The 7,747-nt window shown below is 45.5% G+C and overlaps 1 protein-coding gene across 3 annotated transcripts in view; it reads right to left on the reverse strand.

The window, feature by feature from the left end:
• Positions 1-7,345, reverse strand: part of BASP1 (brain abundant membrane attached signal protein 1) — a 54,919-nt gene extending 47,574 nt beyond the window's left edge. Inside the window, exons 1-2 of one of the 3 annotated variants that reach the window (XM_061393843.1) lie at positions 7,261-7,345; positions 876-949 (exon numbers count right to left, since the gene is read on the reverse strand). The gene's annotated coding sequence lies outside the window, so the exon portion shown is untranslated. Of the gene's footprint in view, positions 1-875; positions 950-6,783; positions 6,806-7,260 lie in introns of those variants that run through there. The other 2 variants (XM_061393840.1, XM_061393842.1) reach the window with 2 other exon arrangements.
• Positions 7,346-7,747: the final 402 nt, after the last annotated feature.

Genomic DNA, 7,747 nt, shown 5'->3' on the forward strand with positions numbered 1-7,747 from the left:
AATGAACCCGTAAATGAACCCTCCGTGGAGGTAGAGTGAAAATGGGGTCACGAGTTTAGGACTTGGTTTATTTCTAATTAGGCAACTACAGAGCTGGAAGAGGGCTGACTAGTGTCTCTGATTAGTATATCAAAAGTAGGATTACAGGTAAGGCATTTGAGTGATTATTTCCACCTGTGAAGTGCAACGAGGCCATTTTTCTATGGTCCTTCAAAACCAGCCTTTATCATCATCGTCATCCCAGAAAGAGAGATGACTTATAGACATCAGCCTATATTCACACAACAGGAAGCATTTCTAATCTAGAGGCCACTAAATGCATTTATGGATTAAATATTTATTAGACAGTGTATCTCTTCTAAGATAATTTTTCAGAGAAGAACCTAGCACAACTCTCTCTAAATGAATATTGAAGAGGTTAATGTGTTACAATATATTACCCATTTTATCCCAAGTGTCCATATTACATGAGATAAAATAGCCAAGGCTTATGGGAAAAAGTAGCATTGGCCAGCAGAATAGGACTATTAGACATGGATCCAAATTCTATTAATTTCTGTTAGCCCTAGGATCTTATGTACATTATTTAATCCTCTTTTTTTTTTTTTTTTGGTTATTTATTCACAGGCAAAATGCCTCTTATAATTTGTTTGAGGGGATAAATTTCAATTACAGCATAAGACACATAATAGTCAATAGATGTCCAATTTCATCCCTTAACTTCATCTATGATACACTTACCATACCCAAAACCGCTTTCCCACAGTGGATACCTGACAGATAAATTAATTTCCCTCCTGATTCCATAAGATTCAAAATCTTGTTTAAAGAAACTATTAGAAAAATAATTTAACCAAAATGAAAAATGACTTTACCTTCACTCAACAGCAAAGCCCAGTGTCCAGAAGGCCAAAGATGAATCACTTAGGCAGATCCCTGAATTAAATGCCTGAAAAGTCAAAGTGATTCCAGGATGAACCATCTCAAATATCTGGAAGGCCAAAGAACTTCCTTTTTTTTTTTTTTTTTTTTTGTCACAGTGACTAAGGTTGCCAGGGGGGATAATTATCTCCAGAGATTTTGTCAACAGGTAACAATACCTTCACATCTCTGAGTAAGACAAGCTTTGGTTTTACTTCTGGTGTGGGTGGTGGGGATGTGGAACAGTGTCCTCAGTATTTTAAATATCTAAATTGGTTTTTACCAATCTTTGCACTAATGACTAAGACACTTCTTTCAGATGCTAATGAATACATCTTGATTCAGGACACCACAAAGCCAAGTCTTTTCAGGTTATGAATGAATTGTGTCTACACCTAAGGTCATCCAGTGGAGTCCAGATCAAAACAGAGAGCCTTTCTCTGAAAATCTCCACTGGAGTGGGTTGCCATTTCCTTCTCCAGGGGATGTTCCTGACCCAGGGTCAAACCTGGGTCTTCTGCAGTACAGGCGTCTGTAAGTATGGTAAAGTACTTAAGTCACCAGGGGCTTTAAGTTTCAAAGACTTTCACAGTATTGTTTTTCATTGTAATACTAATCAATATGGGGGCTGGGGACCCACTCTGGACTTTTAAAACTAGCACAGTGTCTTGGCAACAAGTTCAAGGTATCAGAGCTATATCTGGAGGCTTTTCTAAACCAGCTTTCTATGTTCTACCAACTCCTGTCCAAGGTACCCCCACCAGACTTTCTTGCAGTAATAACCTTCGAAATAAGAATATAAACAGCTATAGATACAGAGGATGAAGTAAAGAAAGCTGGTCCGCTCACCTCTTTACAGTGAGTGTGTATTATAAAGGTACACAGAATGTGGGAGGCATTCCCCTGATTACTTAATCTTTACAGAAACTCTATATTGTAATCTTCATTTTACAGATGAGAATTGAAGCACAGAGAAGTTAAACAATTCGACAAAGGTCACACAGCTAGTAAATGGCTGAAATGAAATTCTTAAGTCATTCAAAATGATTAAGAAAATAAATCAATCCAAAAACAAGTTTAGAAAGCCTCTTAAGTGATAAGAAGGAAATGTGGAAATACTTGGCCTTCCCAACTGAACACCATTTTCTTATAATCTTGAAATGTGTCCTTATGACCTGGGTCCCTGTGGTGCTTGCAGATGGCTTCCATTTCAAAGACTCTAAAGCTTTCAGGAATTTACTCCTAGACTTCGAGGCATGCTCAATTACCACCTCCCCTCTCTGACTTCCTTGGCTAGTCAAAAAAACTCTGGCTTTCCCTGTTTTTGTTCAAAAACATCTACTGCTTTTGGAAAGCCTGATTTTTAATGTTCCTTAAACCCTTAGGGTGCAGAAGAAGAAAAATATACTATGAGACTCGGCTTCCATGTCATCACATTTCTGAGTTCCAGAACAAAGAAGAGAATGTCGTTTAATCACTTTGCTTCCTAGGCTTGTGTGTTTTCAAAATTACAATTTAACTATCCACTGGTAAGACCTAGATGATTATCATTTACTTCTGATAAGATTTACTGGACATTTTTTTCTTACGTGACACTTACCTAGATGTCTGTCTTGATAGCAGGGGAGGGGATGGATTTAACAAAAATCTTTGGGCAGGCTGGGAACTTCTGTGGTTTTAAGACCACCCCTGTATTTTCTCAAAAGAACTGAAATGCCATCTCTTGAGTTATGTAGGCAGCTGTGGGAAATTCAGTGAGGGTGGCCATTCTGGCATCATTCAGTCTACTTGGGATCAAACTCTCATACGGTGTTTCATAGAATTTCAAATATGTATCTCCATGAGGTTTGAAATATCCTATTTCTGACTGAATATACTGAAACCCTCAAGTCTTAATCAGCATGGAACAAAAACACAGCTCAGTATACAGAAATTAGTTACTGATGTCATTCACACTGATGGCTACGTTGAAAATGCAGACTGAGAGGGCAAGGGGCCCGAGGAGCCGGCCACTGTACTTACGCCCTTTTCAGACATGTGCGATCCTTTTTATAGCCTAAAATTAGGAATTATTACTCCAGTTTTACAATTGGATAAAATGAAATTCAGAGCGGTTTGAAGCAATTTGGTCAAAGTGGCCCAGCCAGTGCCTAGAGATTTTTCAAACTGACTCTCCTTTCGACTACACCCTAGGAAACCCCCCTATCAAGAATATTTTCTCTCTAAAAAACATTCTGGCTATTCACAGCCTGGGTTATTTCCTGATACTAATCCACCAGACTTAAGCTGCAAAGTAAAGTTCCCAATGCATTGTATTACCCAAAGTCTTAAGAGTCAGAATAAATGGAAAGGATTCAATGCGTTAAGAAAACTTGATAAAACAACCGATTCTGCTCCCATCCCCCCACCCACCTCCAGAACTTCAACTCATATACAAGCTCAGTTTTACCTCCACAGTACCTGGCTTCCAGTTTACCAACTAAAATAATCTTCAAGATGTTAATCTTTTGATAGAGGATATAAATAAAGTAGTAGGTTAAAACTACATATTAGAAAGATAAAGACCTAAGCAATTCAGAACATCTCTTTCAACAGAATCAGACACCAAAGGAAATAAATTGCTTTTGATGAACAATAGTGAGCAGGCCTCTTTTTAAATATTTTCAAAACAAAATTTTACAAACAATAACAAAAATAAGGCAGAGCAACTTTATAAATCTTCTGTTTACTATAAGCATTTGTTTATTACAGCTTTTAAAATGCTTTCATGTGAATGTTTAAGAACCTAAATGAACATGCTAAGATGCTCAATGCAACCCATTTATTTCAGGGGTACACTGGTAAAAATTGGAAACGAGCATCTTCGTAGACTAGCTAGGCTCTTCTTTCTATATACATACTGAGAAAAACAGAAAACTGATTATTTTCCAAAGACCAACATGAAGCACTATAAAATGATATTCTGTACCAACTATTTTGTTTCATATCAGTAATAAAATTTATTTTGTAACATGAGTATATATATATATACAAATTGTGTGTGTGTGTGTGTATACATATGTATACACCTTACTTTCCTTAAAAATGGTTTTGGATTTTGGTAATTTTTTACAAAATTACAGTGGATACTACAGACATCCATTTAACAGTGACCAAATCTCCTAAGTTTTTCATATTCCCCTTATCTTGACTGCGGAATGAAAATGGTTTGAAATTGTCCTTAATATGAAAAAAATTTTAAAGACAAAAATTAATGAGACAGAATACGTCACACCTTAGATTATAATATGGTTTGTTCTAGTAAATCCAGGAAGATTGCAACGGATGCCTCCAAAGATAAGGAGCCAGAGCCCTGTAGGACTCTTCCATTCAAATCAGATGTTCACATTAGGGTGGTCTGTGGGGAGAAAAGGTTCTCTTCCGCCTGCATAATGAGCAAGTGCATCAGTTAAGGAGAGATACGCCAGTGGCGCCACTGATAATATGGTCATCGTTGGCGCATTTTGTCAAAAGGCTCAGCTCCCTTTCTCCACCCGCTAAAGCTTGCCAAAAAGCTAGCCGAGTAAAAGAATAAGGTAAACCATCATTTATAATTCAATTTAAAAATGGTCTTGCTCAAAAACCTGAGACTCATCGAATTGGGGGCATATTGGTATATACTCGTTACTGCATGTGATCTATACTCCGACTCATCTGTTCCTCAAAAACATAACCTAAAGAAAAAAAACCTACCCCTAGCCCTCTAAACCCTAAAAAATCCACCCAATACTATGGAGGACAGTGGGTAGCAGGCGGCTACCCTCCATATTAAATAAAGGTGCTGATACATTCAACTTGATCAAGTTTTATTAACAGGAACAAAAGAGATAATTTCCATTTTCCTGCCACGTGTTGTCTTACCGGGGTGTACTGAGAATACTGAAACATAAAATTCTTTCAAGTGTAATGTACCATGGCAAAAATATAATTATTTAGCTCCTTTTTATACACAACAGTTAAGTCTCTTTTTAGTTGGTAGAACAAACTGGCCCAAAAAGAGGCCATAGTCTGCATCACTGGAAAGAAAAATCAGTCATCAACCATCAAATGTGTGTGTGTATGTCCATATATATATGGACACATATATCGATATATATGGAAAAGAAAAATTCAGAACTTAATAGACCATCTTCACCCCAGCAGCCCCATCTGCCTTCTTCCTCCCCTACCAGTGGTCTCCATCTCCATGGGGTTCTTCTTGGATTTTCCTAATGAAACAATGAGGTAGGAATCAAAAGAAAACAGCGTTAGGATCCTGACAAAGTAACCATTTTCTCATCTCTGGGTTTTGTAGGCCCTCTTGTTTGAAGAAATGCCAAATGTCTTAATTTTTCCCATAGTGACACCAGGGGCAAGAACCACTGTCATTTTTGAGACCAATGTCCCTTCATCAAACGGCCAGCAGCAAAAACCTTTCAGACAAACGGTTAACTGATGCAAATTAATAGGGCCACCATCACTGCAGTGCGATATGTTACAGGAAAAAGAACAATGAACAGCACGAAAAAGGAAAAGAGCAGTGTTCGGTTACAAAAACATTAAACCCCACAGTTTGCCCTCAGCATCAAGGCTAATCTTATTTTTCATCAACTGAAATGGCTAAGAAGGCAAAAGATGAGATAGCCTAGGAGAAGAAATACACGCACGGGGTGGGGGGAAACTGTCATCTGTATCCAAGGGTTTCACGCAACATTTAGGGCAAACGCCTTTGTTCCTGGGCTTGGGAAGGGAGTGGGTGGGTGGGTGATGGAGGGATCAGATGGGTCGGCCCGGGCCCTCCACACCCTGCTCTCCGGCGCATGCGCGAGGCCAAGACAAAGGAATAGGTAATTACAGTCCGGATTCATTCATTTTGCCCGCAGTACTGAGGTCTGTGAGCCCCGGTTGTAATCCCTGCGAGGCTGATCCACACCCCTAATGCAGGAAGACCACCTCTATGACAGTGTTTGATTTTAACCTGCCGCAGATATGCTAGTGGCCTCGCGGCAGACCGAGGCGTGGTTGTCAATCCTGTTCCAGGTACTAAAAAATGCACCCATGTGCGCTGCGTTATTTTAAGCAGGGTGAAAATTACACAGGCAAAGACTGTTCACGGAGTTCGTTTCAAGGCGGAAATGTCTCTTGAGGAAGCAGATAAGGAGCCCAGCCAAGCGTTCGATGAATATTCATGAAAAGAATGCGGTTTGTAGCCACGCATTGTGTGTGCGCTCGGATCCAAGGATTCTGCAATTTTTATTCTTTGGGGAAGGAGGGAGGAGGCGATTGGGCGAAGAAGGGGGAACAGGGGCTAGGCGTCGGGTTTCAGTGTTAGCGCTTTAGGCAAAACCTACTAAACCCCAAACCTTCGCTCCTGGCCGGGCTGGGCGGCGAAGGGCCGCGCGCTGTCAGGTTCAAGCTCACACCCTCCGGGCCAGGGCCGCCAGAGGAGGCGCCCAGCGCATTCTCCGAACTGAGTACTGGAGACAAGGAAACGCTCAGATGGAGCCCACAGGTTAATGGCAAGGCAGCTCGGCCCCGTCCGGGGCTGGGGCTCTGATGGGCTCAGTGGTGCTTCGGAAGGCACGTTGTCGTGTGAACCTCGCATTCCTCGCCCACCCCAAGCCAAGATTCAGGAGTCCCAGCGGCCAAGGAAACCCATTTGCTGAACCAAAAAGCCACCTCCTTCCTTCTGATCACACCACGTCCCCCCGTATCCCTTCTCCCCCTTACACTCCCGCCCCGCCCCACCCCCACCCTTCGTCTTCTGCCGCTGCGACCCCCGCACCCAGCGCCTTCTTCCCGGCGATGAGCCGCGCGGGTGACAGCCTCTCCCACCAGACTCACAAAACCGTCTCTTCGGGACTCAGTGCACCGCAAAGGCTTCACGTTCGGCAATCTCCTGCTGCACTAGCTGCTTTCCTCCGCTACCCACCACCGACTCTGCTTAGCAGGCTCACCAGCCCCCCCATGCCCCCAGCCTCCCCACCCTCCCCACCCTGCGAGTAGCTGCAGCCACCCACCTCGGGGGGCCGCCCCCCATCTCCCCAGTTCCCCGCGGCGCGACGGAGCCCTCCCCAAGGGATCCCCACCCCCCACAACCAGCGCCGTCTAATCGGGGGCCCCGCACCACTCCCCCTCCCCACACGCCCCATCCCGGGCCGCGGCGCCGAGAGAGAACAAAGGGCCTCGGGGGGGTGGGGCGGGTGCAGAGGAGGAAAGAGAGGGGGTGGCGGTGGGGGGAGAAGGAAACGGAGGCCCCCGGGGTGACCGGCACCCCGGGTTCGCGGCGGCTGCGGGGGCCACCGGGGCGCGCCTCCTTACCGGGTCTGGGTGCCTGTGGCCGCCCCTAGGTGAACGCGGTGCCGCGGTAGGGGCCCGGGTCGCTGGGCGTCGTCCGGCCGGGTGCCTGGCCGCTGGGCGTCGTCCGGCCGGGTGCCTGGCCGCTGGGCGGGAGGCTCTCTCCCCGGCTCGACGGCGGGGAGCCCGGAGCGAGGAGCGAGCTGTCGCGCTGCTGCCGCCGCCGCCCTCGCCGCTGCCGCTACTGCCCTCGCCGCCGCCGCCGCAGCCTCTGCATTTCTCGCGCGCGCGCTCCCCCTCCCCTTCCTGCCCTGCGCCCTCCCCCCGCGCGCCCGCCCGCCCCCCGCTCGCCCCGCCCCCCGCACGCCCCTCCCTTCCCGTCCCTCTCAGGGCCCCGCCCGCCTCCCGTCTGCTCCCCGCGGTCCCCCAGCCCCGCCCGCCCGGGTACCCCCACCTCCCTTCTCCAAAGGGCTGGTTCCCCTCCTCGCCCCCTCCCCTTCCCTCCATCCCC

The sequence above is a fragment of the Bos javanicus genome, chromosome 20, assembly GCF_032452875.1.
Source record: "Bos javanicus breed banteng chromosome 20, ARS-OSU_banteng_1.0, whole genome shotgun sequence".
Classification (NCBI taxonomy): Eukaryota; Metazoa; Chordata; class Mammalia; order Artiodactyla; family Bovidae; genus Bos; species Bos javanicus.